The sequence below is a fragment of the Parasteatoda tepidariorum genome, chromosome 11, assembly GCF_982258835.1.
Source record: "Parasteatoda tepidariorum strain Cologne lab strain chromosome 11, Ptep-v5.0, whole genome shotgun sequence".
Lineage (NCBI taxonomy): Eukaryota > Metazoa > Arthropoda > Arachnida > Araneae > Theridiidae > Parasteatoda > Parasteatoda tepidariorum.
Window position 1 is genome coordinate 8,274,748 of NC_141765.1, and position 18,226 is coordinate 8,292,973.

Genomic DNA, 18,226 nt, shown 5'->3' on the forward strand with positions numbered 1-18,226 from the left:
TACATTGATATAATATTAAAAAGCCTTCCTTTTTGCGGATGTAATCATGTGAGCTTATGATGAAAGTATATCTTTTTTTACCGGATTTTTTTTACTTAATTTTTTCTTTTTCTCTTTTCTTAATTATTTCGTAAATTTTTTCATGTTTTTTCTTCATTTTGAACTTATTTCATAAGTTCTATATACTTGCAGTTTATGAGCAGTAAATGAAACTTATTGATTTTTTAAATTTTCTTCGTTTTTCTCTCTTTTCCTTTTGTCATGATGCGCATGTGAAAAATTTTCTTGCGTGTTTAATTTAAGTTTGAATGCCATTGCCCGGCATAAATTTGCCGAAAATTCACTACACTGATTGATGTTTTTGAATCGACACAATGTTTCTTTTTTAAAAAATCTATCTGCACTGCCTGAATAAAGTAAGCATGTTAAAATTAATTTTGAAGAAGCATGTTGGCTGGGAGAAAGACTACCATTTTTAGTTAGAGACATGATTTGTTTTGAATAAAACCCACAAATGTTAAGGTCACTTCGTTATCAGCATTCGTTAATGAGTATAGAAGTGAATTTGTTGTATAAGAAGAAATTCAATATGACTGTTGAATCAATTTCTCACTGTTGTGCATTTACTAAAATGATCATTAATCATTGGAGTAATTTTAACTTACTTTGAAGTAAAGAAATAAAAAACGACGTGTTTTATAAGGGAGTAACTTCAATGCGTTTATTATTGTATCTTTTTTATATGCCCGTTTAGCATCGTTAAATAATAGTTTTATGTTTATATATTGTTACATTTTTTAAAAATTTTCTTCATATTGATAACAAAACTGTTGCCTGGGAGATAAAGTTTAATAGATATCTGCCATTTTTTTATTTATAAAATGCATGTTTTTTATTGATTAAAAGTAACTGTAATTCAAGTAAACTTCGAATTTAATAGGGTTGTAATATTTAATTCTGTTTTCAGCATGTGACGAACGTGGTGCCTATCAAAATGTACCAAAAGTGGTTGGCCAGATAAAGAAACACCAAACATCGGGTGCAAACGCATAACAAATCAACTTCCTATTTTCAATAAAAATTTAAAATATGCAGAATTATTTAAAAATAAATATGCATTTCTATCATTAATAATGTTATGAAATTTTTTTTTCGAAAAAAGCAAGTGACAGTGGTTTTTTGTCATTTGCGTAAATATAATAATTTTCTTTTTCCAATGGCAGGCACTGAATTTGAATCTTTGCCTATACTATGCCAGAATTGTTGCTCATTTCGCGTTACCTAGTGGGCACCTGTGAACCAAAGTCACGGAGGCGAGCAACATTGCCCACGCCACACTGCCCCAAACCCATTTATAGGGTGGGCCACATTCACACATCATACACACACACATCAGAGGACAGCACAAAGAGAGAGAGAGAAACATCCATGCCCAGAGCGGGATTCGAACCCGCAGCCTATGGCTTCGCAGTCAGGCACGCTAACCGCTCGGCCACCTGATCGGCGTAAATATAATATATATTTGGAAAGAAAATATATTATATTTGCGCACTATAAATATATTTTCTTGGTAATACATACGATTTTGCCAATATACTGTAAAATAGACATGGTAAAGCAAACAAATTGAGCAAATTTAGTCCATTTTCATTTTAATAAATACAACAGACAACCTTTTAATTCGTGTAAAACAAAACTACGCGATGTAAGAGGCATTTCAGAAGAAGTAAATATTGTTTTTCATTTCGATGCTGTTGTTAATTACTTACATTATTATAATCATATATGGCAGTACTTTTACTTTCGTTACTTGTACCGCCGGTACAAGTAAAAAGTACGTACTTTTACTTGTACTTCGTTACTTTTTAAATTTAGTACTTTTACTTGTACTTTCGTTACTTTTTTAGGGAAAAAGTACAAGTATTTGTAACGGAAATGTCCAATGAAATCGTTACTTTTTTCTAAAACTCAGAAATCTTTCTAAAAAAAAATTCAAAAAAAAATTTAATTTAAAAAAAAAATGCTTATGTTTTTTTAATTTATAAAATTAATGTGCAATATATAAGCATTCACAGCTAACTTCGTGAGTTTAAATACCTTGACCTCCCGTGGAGTGCTTATTCAGCGTGGTTAAGCGATGGTTAAGCACGTTCTGAGAAATTCTCGCAGCAGATTCAGTGACACCACTTTCGAAATGCAATTATTTTGCAAAATGAATAAAAAATATTAATTAGCAAGTTATTTTCATTCATTTTCGAGTTTTATGCATTTATTTAATAGATTTTAAATAAAAAATGTTGGATTTTGTTATTATGTTTTTCAATTTTCTTTTTGAACTCACTAAAAATACATTTTTGTCTTAATAAATTTTTTACTAAATACATTTTTACCTAGTGCATTTTTTACTGAAATTATGTTTATGCCCGACCTTGTCAAACAAAGCCCAGTCAAATTTCTAAGTTTAGATCTCTAAGTCTAATGTTCGGAAAATGATTTTCTCGCATGACTTCAGCATTAGCCATTGTTACAAATAAAACTGTAGACTGTTCTATTTCAACTTATACTGCACATTCAATTATTTTTTACCAGCTCAAAGATCACAAAGCTATCTGAAACCCCGTGTTTGCTTTGTTTATGTTTGTGCATTTAAAACGCGTTTCTATAGAGTTAAACAATTTTAAATCACTGGTAATTTAAATAAATAAAAATAATAAACTAAAAATTAAAATCAATAGATAAAATTTCTTTTTCGTGCAAATCCATAAAAAGTTTGAAATTAAAACTATATTTGATTTTAAAGTTATATTATACGATTATATTATAAAATTATATTATAATATTCTTTCGAATTTAAAAGTAAATTTAAATCCATAACTTTCAAAATTAAAAATAATTAAATAAATAACAACAATTTTGCAAAAACATTACAGAACATAAGAATATTATTCAATAAAATTTAGGTTACTTTAAATTTTCAATTTCCTAGAAATGTACTTTTAAATCGTTACTTTTTTTGTTTTGTACTTGTACTTTTACTTGTACTTTTTACTCGTTACTTTTTAAAATAAGAACTTTTTACTTTTTACTCGTTACATTTTTTAAAATTACTTGTACTTTTACTCGTTACTTTTTAAATGTAACGTTGCCATATATGATTATAATTGCATACTTCGTATTGCCTCGTGTTTCAATTTGGAAATTTTAATTCTTTTTAGTTTTTGCATAAAAATGTATATTTTAATTTTGAGAAAAATTTGTTTATAAAAAATATCAATAAATGTGTAAAAAAAAGTTAAATAGGAATCTAAGAATAGCATATGTTATATAAAAATGGCATACAAAATTTCATTGTTTTATACGATAGAATACATCCTAAAAAATGTTAAATAACATTGTTTTTAAATGCCTCAGTAGGGTTTAGCTATTATTCTTAGAAATCATTTGCTATTTAAACTAGAATTCGTTTTTACTTAAATAACTCTGTCTAGATATTATTCAAATAAATATACAATTTTCCCTTGTTGTATTGTATCTAAATATTTAAAAGGAGAGACCGAGAAAGATTTCAAAACTAAAAAGTTATTTTTGAACATTTTCAAACTTTAGCAATTTTTAAAGTAAAGATTACAAGCATTTGTTTTAAACTCTGACCTATTTGTTCAATACCATTTTATCTCTTTCCAAAACCGTCTCTCTTCAATTATCACTGGAGCAAACTCCGATAAATTTTGCTAAGGAAATTCTAAAAATTTAATCAAAGACTTTTGAAATAAATAGAAATAGCTTATTCACTTATCTTTTGTATGCCAACTGAACATTTCATTTCTGATGAATACTTATTTTAAAACAATTATTTTCGCACTAATGTCGTGAAATGATTAACGATAAGAATAATTCTTTAGAAAGTAGAATCCGAGTTAAAATTCATCAAGTTCAGTGAATGTCGAAATTCAACTACGATCAAAGTACAGGGTGTACTTTTAAAGTACATACTTATTTTAAAACAATTATTTTAGCACTAATGTCGTGAAATGATTCACGATAAGAATAATTCTTTAGAAAGTAAAATCCGAGTTAAAATTCATCAAGATCAGTGAATGTCGAAATTCAACTACGATCAAAGTACAGGGTGATTCATAAAGAAGCATACACTTTCAATGTACTATAAATCAAGAGCAATGTAAGATATTATGTGCAACAGTGTATGGGATTATTTTAAGTTTTGTTAGAGACTGTCGCAGATGTTCTGTGTGTGATCCCACAACACATATTTAGCCGGTAATCCATATCCATCCAAACGCATGTTAGGGTATCTGAATAAAATGCATTGATAGTGACTGTGATGAGCTGTTTCAACCTCGCTAGATCAAAAGAAGAGGCGAGGGGACGAATATCCTGTCCTTTGGGTAAACCTACAGGAAGAAATATCAAGGTGTTAGGTTAGGACTTCTGAGGGGCCCGGCTTTGAGGAGAACTCCTCCAGTCTGGGACTGTCTTCTGCTATGTTAACAAGCGAGAGTACATTTCTAATGGGAGTGAACGAAGGTGTCGAGTGGTTTACTCACGACGAACTATGCCAAGATTAAGACAAAACTGTTCACCCCACACCCCTATTCGAAATTTCTTTTCCTCGTAACCATAGTACCTGCCACGAAGGGAGACGGGTGTCTGGAGGAGTTCTCCTGAAAGCCGCACTATAGGTAATAAGCATGTTGTTGCCCACGGCTTGTCAAATCCATTGGTGAGCGAGATATTTATAAAGCAATTTAGCACGTAGGCAGACCAGTGTGGTGGTGCACCATCCAATTAGAGGATGGAGTTGTCAATGTCATTCTATAACTGTGTCATCAACCAATGTCTAAAAAAGTGGCTCCCGTGACAGTTTGATCTTAAAGAAAAAGGGGCGAAATTCCTTTTTTCTGAGCACTGCACAGTACACATTTACCTTAGGGAAAACTCGCACTGTTGTGCTGTGAATTTGTGATTCCCTGTTCACTAAAAGCAAACATTTTGCTGTTTTTATTTCCACAGACGTTGAATGTTGCTTCATCGCTGAAAACTAAGCGGAGTTAATCACTATCGATGAACTTGATTCAGATACCTTTAGACGAAAATGGATTACCGGTCACTCATAGATATATAGATAAGGGTATATATAGATAAAAGATATATAGATGACGGATGTATAGATAAGGGATACACTTATAGGAAATCCACGACTGACTTCACCAAAACTAAAAATAATCCCCCACAATTATGTTGAAGGCAAATTGTATTTATAGTGCATTGAAACAAGGCACTTCTATATGATTCACCATGTATTTTTATTACCGTTAAATGCAAAACAGAAACAAAGTATTTATTGTTAGAGTTTTACCTTTTATTGAACAAATATATCTGCTAAAACATTCACTTATAATATTTGCATGTCTGTAAGCTTCATGTCTAAACAAATACCTAGATTATATTTGAGATTTGCTTAAAAGTTTTTTTTCCAATGCCCACCTGTGTTAACATCCGTCAATTCAGGCATATGCAGGGCGATTTTGTTGGCCTCTCCTTCAGGGGTATCATATTAGGTGGGCCAACGTCGCTCCCACAGTGAGGACAGATAGTACTGAGAAGGAAAGAACATCCATGCATTGCCCGGGATTCGAACCCAGATGATGCAAGGACAGTTCCTTGCCCCCCACAGGTCGGTCGGCTTTGTTTAAAGGTTTGATATACAATATAAATAATCTTATGAAAACCAAATATTTTTAGTCACGGTTTAATTTAGTTTAGTTTAAAAATAAAATAGATTTTAATGAAGTGAAAATTAAAATATTAGTAATTTTGAATGGCATTTGATTGATATTTTTGAAATACTTGAATAATATGGTTTTAGTTCATAGATTGTCATTTCAAATTATGAATAGAGATACACTAAAAATATATAAAAGTTTCAAAGAGCATTCTAACATATTCTGAACAATTTCATCTCTCATCTTATTAAGGTTATGTGTACCGATAAATAGTATAAATCTTGTATAATAAGTTTAATAGAATAATGTACAGCAATATATTAGTCAAAATATTAAAAAAAAATTCATTCAGAAATAAAATGCTACTTTCTTGATAGTTAATTGGAAAAACTAATATAAAGTGGTTCTTGAATTAAAAGAATTTTTAGAAATCACAACTTAATTTTTTTTTCTATTACATATTCTACATGCAGAATAACTCATGAATGTAATTATTGAATGAATGTAATTTATATGAATGAATGTGATATATTTTAAAACTGTAAATTTAATTTAAATTGCTCGAATTCAGCTTAAGCCAATGAGAAACGCAATTAAAGTCTGATTTCCTAAAAAATATCTATAAAACATAGACAAACAGCTTTTATTTTTGTTTTTGAAAACATCCTTTAATATTACGTCAAGTTTGCTAAGTAATTTCTTTTTATCAACTTTGCGTTTAGTATTTTTTTTTAACTTAAAGCATGTATACCTTTAGCATGCATTTCTTATTTTACAGTACATTAGTTAGCATTAGTGTTCATATGCATTATTACGAAATTATAATTTTTTTCCAGTTGATTTGATTACAAACTGAACTTTTCATATTAAGCCATTTAGTAGCTTCAAATATCGTGGAAAATATTGCTAAATGGTGGTAAAACTATCTCCTTATTTGTTTGTATTTCTGAGTAATAAAGAAACTTCAGTACAGTTTTGAACATTATTGCATGTTAATTACGCATTGCGCCGAGGGTTATGCAGTGTTTTTAAAGTTTACTAACAAGTGGTTACTAAGAGGTGAATATTTTCCCGTAATTAAACACTTAGTATTTTACTTTAAGATGTTTATGGTAAATCGCGCATAAATCATATCACTGTCATTGCGGAAAATATATGAAATATTTTAAAAAACTTAAGTGGTTAGGTAATGGTAACATATAAATGTTATATAAAGAATTTTTTTCAGTCAAATAAAAATTTTATTGTAATTTATAGCCAAACTGAACTTTCATATTTAGGACTAAGTGCATCAAATTCATTTGAAACTAAAAGCTGATTTAAAGCACAGCAACAACAATGCCTTTGTCAATATTGATTTTCAACAAACAATGAAATATAATACAATGGAATTGTCGTTACAGATTTAAAAGCTTGAAAAGGAGATGGAAAATTTCTCAATAAGCACTTTTATCTGAAAAATAGAACACGCAACTTAAGTTTCAAGCAAATTTATCCGACTGTAAGATTGAATATTTTTTTTGCGGAAGGATTTATTTTGAGCGTTGGTAGCTACTACTACAAATTGAATATATAAGACTTACAAGATGCTTACATAGAAGTGAAAAATAACCAACTACTTTTTCGGAAATAAAATGAAATTCCCAAGTTAGATAATATCCAAAAAGTTTCATTATAAATGACTCGAAAGCGAGAATTTCAATTTATGATGCATGTTAGAAATAAAATCATGCATTGCAAACTCCATTTAATAGTTCTAACGGTGTCATTTAAAGATTTGGGAACATTATTTTTAAAATGTTATGTGCAAATCACTTTAAATGTGTTTTATTAAACTAGGGATTTCAAAATAAATCTATTTCAAATGAATTAGAAATCAAATAAAATGTCTTTTTTATAAGTTTTCAGACAGTTTCCAAACTGTTTTTATATCTTATCTTATATGAGTTTTTGAACAATTTGAGTGCTTCCGTGTTCCATGCAATCATACTTATTTTGGAATAGCTAATATACGGTCATATATATTTGCTTTCATAATTTAGAGAAATGATAATATTATATATTAAATATATCTATCTGTATATATAAATATATATATATATATATATATATATATATATATATATATATATATATATATATATATATATATATATATATATATATATATATATATATATATATATATATATATATATATATATATATATATATATATATATATATATATGTCATGTTAGGTCTTTAAAGGCTAGATAATTGAAGAGACTTAGGCTGCTTCTGTTAAAAAGGCAATTTATTTTGTTAGATAGAGTATTGCAAACATTATGCGTTGGATATTTACATCAGGTTTCCCCCTTTGCAGGGATTGTTTGGATGAGGCCCAGCTTTATCTAGCCATTGAAAATATAGAAAAGACACGCAATTTTGCCAGTCCTGAGCTTTTAAAGTGAGATTCTGAGAGGGCGTGGTTGCAAGCATTTTCTTATCTGAATGAAACGTCATTCAATTTATAAAATTTAGAGGTTTTGATTCGCTAAAAGTATCTCGCCACTCTGACGGTGGGAACTTTCTGGGACTATCTTCATCGACGAATTATAGCCCATTAACTTCAGAAAATAATCTTTTATCTGGCCTTATCTGGTTCATCTTGACTTTTTATGGCTCTTTGTGAGTGACCGACTTCTACATCTTAAACTTGATAAGAAACATATGTTTTAAGCTTACCAGTTAATATAGAATGACTCGTATGAGAAATTCTATATTACATATATATATATATATATTAGAAAGCACTCTTTATTGCGGATATAATCGTGTGAGCTGATGACAAAATTATATATTTATTTTCCAGCTTTCTTTCCAGCTATTTATTTTTTTTTAAAATTTTAAAATATTTTTTGAAAATATTATATTTATTATTAATTTTTCCTAATTTTCTTTATGAAAGTATTTAATTTTACAAATATGAATTATCATAATAGCAGTGAGTTGACTTTTGTGCCCTTATAATGATATGCAAATGTCGATGGCTAGTAAATTTTTTTCATAATTCTCGTCGGTTTTGGTTTTTTATACAGACTTATTTAAAAGGATGCATAAATATTTTTAGAAAAGTAGATATTAAAATTAAAATTTATTGAAAACTAAAGGGTTTTTTCAATAACAAATAATTTTCATTTTATTTATTATTGCAATCAAGTTAAAACTAAGATATAAAAACTAGAGACTTTTGCATGCAATGGTATACAATGTTTGGCGAATTATTAAGAAAAAGAGTTTTGAGAAATGGTATAAATAAGTTTTTAATGTTTTAAAGAATGTAATAAAGCGATTTTCATACTTGCAGACAGGCATAATTTCATTACGAAATGTTTGTCTGATTCGTAATGTTTGTACTTTCTGTCAACTTATGAAATGTAAGTTACAATCAAATATATTATGAAAATTCATAAGTAATGTGCTTTCACGGGAATTAAAATAACATTAATAATAAATTTTTAAAAAATTACTATTTGTTAAATAAGTAATTTTCTAGTATATAGTTGTTTCATTATAAAATTGATAAACATATTTCATTCTAAAAACGTTAATTCAATATTTTCAATTAAATTTTTAAAAAATTATATTTGATTACTAAATAATTTCCCAGAGTATTAATGTTTCATTATAAAATTCATAAATATATTTCATGCTAAAAAAGTTAATTTAATATTTTTTTTTAATATTTTTAATTAAATTGAAAAAAAAAAGCATTTTTCTAATAAATAATTTCCTGTGATATAATTGCTTCATTAAAAAACTGATAAATATATTGCACACTGAAAAAGTTAATTTAATATTGATTTTAGTATTTTCAAGTAAATCTAAAAAAATTATCTTTGACTTAAAAATAATTTCCTAGGATATAATTGTTTTAATCATAAAATTTATAAATGTGTTTCACACTAAAAAAATTAATTTAATATTTGTGTTCATAAAAGAAAAAATGGAAGCTTTGAAAGCTATTAAATGAGAAAAATTATGTTAAAGTATTCAATACAAAGACGGGAAATATTTCCGAAGAGAAAGGTAACGTTTTCATTACAGAACACGCGAAAGATAATTTCGAAACACCTATCTCATGTTCATTCAAACAATTATATACTTGACTAGAAATAAATAAATCCTTTCATATTCTACAGAATCGAAATATTTGTCGCTGCTGAAATTAATGAAATTTTATTATTTTAAGCTACTATGTTCATTTTACGCTTTATTTCGATTATAAAGAGTTAATGTTTGCTTTTTTCATTCAAATACAGAGATAACAATTACGAAAAACTATAGCTGGTAGAAAATACGTTTCGTTAAGTGAGTTTATTAAAAATTTGCTTCTCATTTGTAGATATTGATTATTTATCATACAATTATAAACATAATGATTAAGAATAGGGAGTTAATGAGAAATTAGAGCAGGATATGAGGAGAAACAAATTAAAACGCAAGGTGAGTCGATTGAAGCTGCCCAATTTTTATATTCTTGGCATACATTTATTACACTAAATTAGATTTCATAAAATCATAAGGAATAGACAAGTTTTCGAAGAGTTTTTATCTAACCGGATAGAGGAAATTCAGGCAATGGACTAATTAGAATACGGAGAAAAAAATTCTCGTAAAATTACCGTAATGTATGGAAATGATATTTAAAAAAAAAAAAAAACAAGCAAACATAATGTTGTTAATAAAATAAAAATATATGGTATTTAAATTATTCATTAGGAATTTTTTCCGATCATATGGTAACGGCATACCGGAAAATCCGATTTTCAAAGTTATAGCTCGTATTCCCGCACATTTAGTAAGAAATACAAAACTGGAAATTAAAATTTTACAGAATAAATGGTTTTATGACATGGTCTCAAGTATTATAATAAAATTACCATATTTTATCATATTTACCAAATTTTATCAGATATTATAAAAAATATTTAATTTTTAATTTGAAAATATTTTTTCATATCTATATATACGCTTTTTCTATCTAGTCACTAAAAATGAGCGAGTGAAAATCACTCAACTTGAGTGCTATTTCACTCTTGCATCTAGAAAAAAGGCACTCTCTTCTTGAGAGAAAATCACTCAAGTGAAAGAGTGATATGGAAATCACTCAAGTTTGAGTAAAAAAAACTTCACTCAAACTTAAGTGATTTTCACTCGTGTTTGAGTGATTTTTAGTACCACTTGAGTGGATCGTTTTCACTCAAACTTGAGTGATTTTTAATCGAGTTTGAGTGATTATATGTATCACTTGATTGGGTACTTTTATCTTGAATTTGTGTGCATTTCAATAATTTTTTATTCATAATTAGCATCATTTAAGGGAATATATTTTAATCATACTATCATTATTTATTCTTTTTACTTGAATGTCATTTAAATCATATTTGAATTAAATTAATATTTTTCCGATTATTCACTGAATCTTTTAATGCAGCGATTCTCAACCTGTGGGGCGCGCCCCCCTAGGGGGGCGCGAGCATACTAGAGGGGTGGCGCGAGAATATTCAAGAGAAAATATTATTTAAAAATTTATTAATTGGATGAAGGGAAATCGCACATACACGTAGAAAACAAAATACATTTCGACATATTTAATAACTTACTAAAGTGAAACAACTTATTAAATCGAAACTTAAGGTGGGGAGCCAAGGGTGGCTTTGCTTTGAAGATTTTTCCTAATTTTCTGATTAAGTCTGTGCGGCTGAATTTTTTTCTGTAATATCTTACACCTATCTCTAATATATACCATGTATACTTTTAATTGTAAAATAAAATTTCGTTTATTTTATAGTACAATTTCAAAATTGTAGCTTCTGCGCCTAAAGTTTCCCTCAGGTTCCAAAGGTGAGCCAGATAAAGAAATCACTTTTTCTCTTCCTCAGATTATCTTCAGAAAAAGCATTTGGACTGGCAAGCGCTTTTTAGAAAGGCTTGCTGGTTGGAACAAGTTTCCCGACTATAAAAAAGATATTTGTTTTTAGAGTGTATAATTTGTTTATTGATTTTACATTAATAGTTCTTGTGTGAAGTCACTAGCGATTCTCTTGAGTTAACTCATTAGAATTAATCAAGAATTTCTGAGTTGATTTTTTCAAAGGATTAACTAACACAAGTTAAATAACCATAATAGAGTTAACTAACCTAACCCATAACTAGTAAAAAAATACTAGTTATGGGTAAATAACCATAATAGAGTTAACTAACCTAACCCATAACTAGTAAAAAAATACTCAAATTTACAAGAAAATACCAGAATTGACCACAAAAACACTCATAATCACCACAAAAATAAAAAAATACCTGAAAAATTACTTTAAAATGCAAACAATACAAAAAACTTGAAACAAAGTATCGCAAACTCTACTAAAGTGCAGAGAACATCAAAATATTATAAAAGTTCAAAAAATACCAAAGTTCCACATTTGCTTAAAATGAAATAAATCAATTGGCATTCAATTAATCATTCCTTTTTGATAAATAATATGCTACGTAATGATTTATAATTAACTCTTTTATAGATTTCCCTTTGTTTCCGAAGGTGACCCATGTGTCCCCAAGGTGGCACCGGTGTCGGGCCACCTTAACGACTTAAAACTATTAATCTGATAGATTAATTTAAATTAAAGTAATGTGGTTAAAAAAAAAGAAATAAACTTTCGGAAAACATATCCTAACTCAAAGTTCTAAGAATTTAAACACATAAAAATTACAATATCTTCTCACCCGGAAATCAGAACGACAACTGCAAAATCTTAGATCACTTCATACAATGGAGGCCATTCAATGAAATATCATACATTTCAGCCTCGTGCACCTCAGATACAAGATTTACAATGCAGCAGGGACATCTTATGGTTCAAAATAAATTTAATTTTACTTTGGGGGGTGGGCTACGTTAGAAACACTGGCCACCTTTGGCTTACCCACCTTACTTAATCAAAACATACAAAATTGTTTTGAAAAATTAGCAATTTTTAATGATTTCCTTAGGCCTGTCTTGCAGAGCAAAGTTTTTTGAGGTGAGGCTTAATATTAGAAATAGTCACTCTCAGTTTTGTATCTATATTTAGCCGTGATTTATATTCTGTCTTCAAAGAAGCCACAGCAGAAAATACAGTTTCACAAAGGTAAGATGTTGAAAATGGTAATAGAATTCGAAATGCCCTTGTTTTTAGTGCAGAAAAATCATCCTCCTGCCCAAAATTCAAATAGTGATTTATTACTAAATTGTATTTTGGTTTTGCCACTTGTCGTGAAGTCTATGAATTTTTCTTCCTCATCAATTGAGAGTCATTCGGTAGTGTTATGAAAGAGATTACTAACCCACTCGTAACTTGCAATAAGTTTGTCGTCAGCAGGAAAATACTTTTTAAAATTCCTTGCCATCATGGCTAAGTGATTTTCAATGGTTACAAAAAGAACTTTTACATGTTCTTCTTCAGCCTTATAAGTTTTAGTACAATTATCCACATTTGTAAACATTGTTAAGTTTTTTTACTTTAAATTTCTGCCCCACAATTCAAATTTTCTACAAAAAGCATTAACTTTATCACTCGTATCCAACATATGTGTATTTGCTCCTTGGAGTTGAAGATTCAAGTTATTTAATTTCTCGAATATGACGATCAAGTAGCTCAATTTCATCACAAATAGACAATAGTGAAAATTCTCGGTTTCCGTTCTGTTATCTTCTTTTAGGAAAATGGCGATTTCTTCTCTTAATTCATAAACACGTTGCTAAAATTTCTCACGTGATGAACATCTTGCCCAGCATTTAAATAGTAACTCTGAATGTACTGAACCCATGTCGTTACAAAGAGCGGAAAAGATTCTCGATCTTAGGGTTCTCATTTTTATATAATTTGCAACGGTTACAACCGTAGTTAACACAATATTTAAACCAGCATTTCTTTCGAAGCCAAAGCTTCTTTTTGGATCATGCAATGTGTCCAGACGCATTGTGGCGATTTTTGTTTTACAAGTGCATGTATACTTTCGAACCTTCTGGCTATTGAACGAGCACCATCGGTGCATATTCCGATGCAATTTTTGCATTCTATGTTTGCCTCATTCTTAACATCATTTAAAATAGTAAATAATGCTAGCGCTGATGTTTTGAGTTCTATGGATTTTCCGAAAAGTAGTTCTGCTACTGACATATTATCACAAAATCAAACATAGGCAATTAAATGAGCATCTTTATTAATATCTGTTGCCTCATCAAACCGTATTGAAAACATTTTGTCACGCACCATCGAGAAAAGCTGACATTACATTTTCAGCTGTATCACCAATTCAACAAGCAACAGTATCATTCGAAAGAGGTATGGACTGTAATTGTTTTGAAAAATTTCTCCAATATATTTGGGGTCATGCTTGTTTTGAAAAATTAACTCCAAACACAGTTTCTACAATCTTAATTGCTGCTGGCTTTTATTTTACTTTTGTTTTAGCAGTTAGTTAAAAATAATTTAAAGACAGAATTCAAAATACTCAATATACATTATTGTTGTATACATTTTACTGTAAGTGGGGGGCGCGATGAAAATTATGATTGAAAACTGGGCCACGAATACTGAAAGGTTGAGAAACGCTGTTTTAATGCCTATCATAAATAAGATGAGAAGAAAAATATTTTTAGCTTGTGCAATAGAAATAATTTAGCAGCATTCATTTCTTTTAAATTTCATCAATGGTTTGTTCCGTAATTAATAAGTTTTTTTTTATTTTTAAAAATAAACAATGATAGTTGATAAAAAAGTTAAAGCTTAGTAATCCATCGGTATTTAACAATATGCTGAATATAATTGCAAGATAATACTCCTTAGAGATCGAAAGCTTTGTGACCGACGTAGGTACAAAATTTTAAGGATTTTTAACTTTTTGTAATGAAACAAATTTTTTATTAGCAGTTAACATAATTTTTCATTTTATTTAGGCATTCAAATAGTAGGTAAAGTGACTTCCTTAGTACGTTAAATTGTACTTGACCATTTCCATCCTAGATCTTGGGAACACATAACTTTGATAATTCTTCTACATTTCATTTTATTTGGATGGTAACTTTTCTAGTTATTACTTTATTTATAGAAGGTTCACTAAAATATTTTTAGATATTGGTGAAAGGCAAGAGCATAGCGTCTTTTTAACAGGGTGCCCGCTGAATTTCAGAAAAAAATTCCGTAATTTTTCCAGGTAAATTACAACTAAAATTAATATCATATTTTATCTATATTATTCAATTTTTCATCAGAAAATTTTATTATTTTATTTGTAATGGCAAATATTAGATTTTCAGTGTAAAAAAATATATCATTAAATGAGGATGGGAACACTTCAGTTTGACTAAAATGTAAACTTTTTGCAACAAATAATAGTAATAGATTTAGAATTGTTTATCTCGATTCTCAATAACTAACTACTGTTATTGACAATTTTAAGACTGGTTGTTTTCCAGGTATAAAATACGAATTCTCCAGGATTTTGGGAAAAAAACTGCAACTTGCCCTGATTTTTTGGGCTAAAATAAAATTCCCTGACCATGTCAGGTTTTACCTGTTTTAATCGTTCATTTGTTCAGTTGTAATTTACAAATGAACTGAATGCAAATTAATTGTAAAAAAAAACATAATAGCATCTGTAGAGGCTGTTGGTTGCGACAGCTGAGATAGCACGAAAAGCCGAGATAGAAGGATCGAGTATTGAATTGAAAACCGAAGGTAAGAGGACGAACCGGAATAGTTCCTGCGCGGATGAATACTGGCGGAGGAGCACAATCGGCGGCCAAGGCAGGGAGTGAAGAGGCTGATGTCCAGTACTTAAGGAGATGACAGTTTGCCTTCGAAGGGGTTGTTGTGCAGCGTCCGAGACTTCGTACCGATATTCCTTTTCCACCCTGTGACGCCCACCTGTGCAGTATGAGATGCTTACAATCGAAAGTTTAAGTTTTAATTGTTCTTTTAATAATAACTTTTAAGTTTGTGAGTTTCTTGATGGTTTGTTATCTTTTACTATTAAAGAGTATGTTTCATTGCCATATTGTTTCATTTGACGTCTTACATTCCCATCACCGAAGCTTATACAATTGGTGACCTGTGAACGAATGCGTATATTTCTGTTTCTGAAAACTGCATTTGATGGATTACGGATAAATGCTGGTGCTTTTCAAGTTTTAAAATTTTTGGCAAGCCGTGAGTGCAAATTGCTTCTATTGTAGGACTTATACATTTCGGATTAATTCAAAAAATGCCCGAATCTACGGAAACTGCCGATCAACAAATTGCTCGTGTCACTGTAAAGCCGCCACCTTTTTGGAGAGCTAATCCAGAATTGTGACTCAGACAAATTGAAAGTCAGTTCACTCTTGCTGGAGTAACTTCAGAGTCAACGAAATTTCACCACGTAGTTCCTGCTCTACAACCGGAGGAACTGGCGATTATCAGCGATATTGTTATAAGTCCACCTGTGTATGAGCCTTTCACCGCATTTAAAAAGAGATTGTGCGCTCAATATGCTGAATCTGAAGCTCAACGCTTAAAGGATTTGATTTCGGGGATGCAACTTGGCGACCGCCGTCCTTCAGGACAGCTTCTGGAAATGCGGAATAAAGCCGGCGCGAGAATTAACGATGAGCTTCTTAAATTTTTATTTTTGCAGGGGTTGCCTACTAATGTTCAACGGATTTTGGCGATTTCCAACGATAACCTGGACAAGCTGGCGGAGATGGCGGGTGGTATTATGGCTACGACAACTAACGCACAGTCAGTAAGCGTAGTTGCTGGTTCGACGGATCAGACGGATTTACGGTTTTAATTGACAGAGATCACAGCTCGTCTCTCACGATTGGAAGCCCGTACAAGCGACCGATCAAGAAGTACTAGTCAGAAACGCTCTACTAGCCGAAGCCGACAGTCTGCAAATTCGCAGTATTGCTGGTATAAAATATTCAAGCAACGAGCGACAAAATGCCGACCTCTATGTTCGTTCCAACCAGAAAATTGCTGAGGCCGTCATCCAGTCAAAAGGGTGACGGCGAAGCTTTGATTCAGCGGCTTCATCTGACGGACAAGTCTGCATCCTCACGTTATCTCATCGACGCGGGAGCTGACGTCTCTGTGATACCTCGTGCTGCCTATGCATCTAGTGACCATTCTTCACAGTTGAAATTGTTCGCCGCAAACGGTACGACCATTCCAACGTTTGGCCAACGCCTGTTGAATTTAGACCTCGGACTCAGAAGAGAGTTCAGCTGGCCTTTTATCATCGCTGCCGTGCCTCATCCAATTATCGGAGATGACTTCTCACGCAATTTTGGTTTATTAGTAGACGTCAAAAATGCTGTAGTAATTGATCCTTTGATCAAGTTGCAAACAAGAGGTACCCAGTATGCTGGAATTGCTTCAACGGTAAAGGTAATTTTAGAGAACTCTAAATTCCACAATTTGTTGTCAGAATTTCTGCTCTGATTAGGTTAGGTGTCACGCCAAGAAAAGTTAAGCATGGAGTAGAACATTGGATACAGACAAAAGGACCTCCTATTTTTTCGAAACCTCGACGCTTATCGCCAGATAAGTTGAAAGCTGCAAAACAAGAGTTTGAATTTCTGGTAGCACCAGGGGTTTGTAAGCCTTCCAAAAACTGTTGGGCAAGTCCGTTACACATGGTTCTAAAAAAGATTGGCGACTGGCGACCGTGTGTTGATTTTCGGCGTCTTAATGGTGTGACCGTGCCAGATAGGTACCCTGTTCCCCACATGCAAGACTGTTTTCAGGTTTTGGAAGGGAAGGTAAAAGGATATTTTCTACCTTGGAGCTGGAAAAAGCGTATTATCAGATTCCGGTGAGCAGGGAAGATGTGCGAAAGACTGTGGTAACAACCCCGTTTGGATAGTTCGAGTTTTTGTATATGCCGTTTGGATTACCAAATGCTGCCGCAACTGTCCAACGCTTCATTCATCAAGTCTTAGGTGATTTTGATTTTTGTGTACCTTATTTTGATGACGTATTAGTAGCTTCGAAGAACCAAGAAGAACATTTAATGCATTTAAAAAGAGTTTTTTTACCGTTTTGCTCAATATGGTGTAACGTTCAACGTAAGCAAATATGTCCTGGGATAGTTTTCAGTAGAATTCCTAGGGCACTGTGTAACGGAAAAGGGTATTACTCCGCTTCCTGATAAAGTTTCCGCAATTGCTAATTTTCCTCAGTCAGTTACAATTAGAGAGCTGCGTGGATTTCTTGCGGTCTTGAATTTTCATAGAAGATTCATACTGAGAGCTGCCTGCACTCAAGCAATTTTAAACGAATATTTAAAAAGTGCTAAGAAAAATTATAGAAGCGCGATCAAGTGGTCGGAGGAGGCAGTTGCTGCGTTTGAGAAGAGAAAGAAAGAATTGGTGAACTCAACCAAGCTGTACCATCCTGTCATGAATGCACAGT

General features: G+C 31.0%; 1 protein-coding gene across 2 annotated transcripts in view; it reads left to right on the top strand.

Moving 5' to 3' along the window:
• The window catches only part of LOC107455242 (neuropeptide CCHamide-1 receptor-like), a 330,478-nt gene that overhangs the window by 15,741 nt on the left and 296,511 nt on the right, over positions 1–18,226 (top strand). The window lies entirely within an intron of this gene.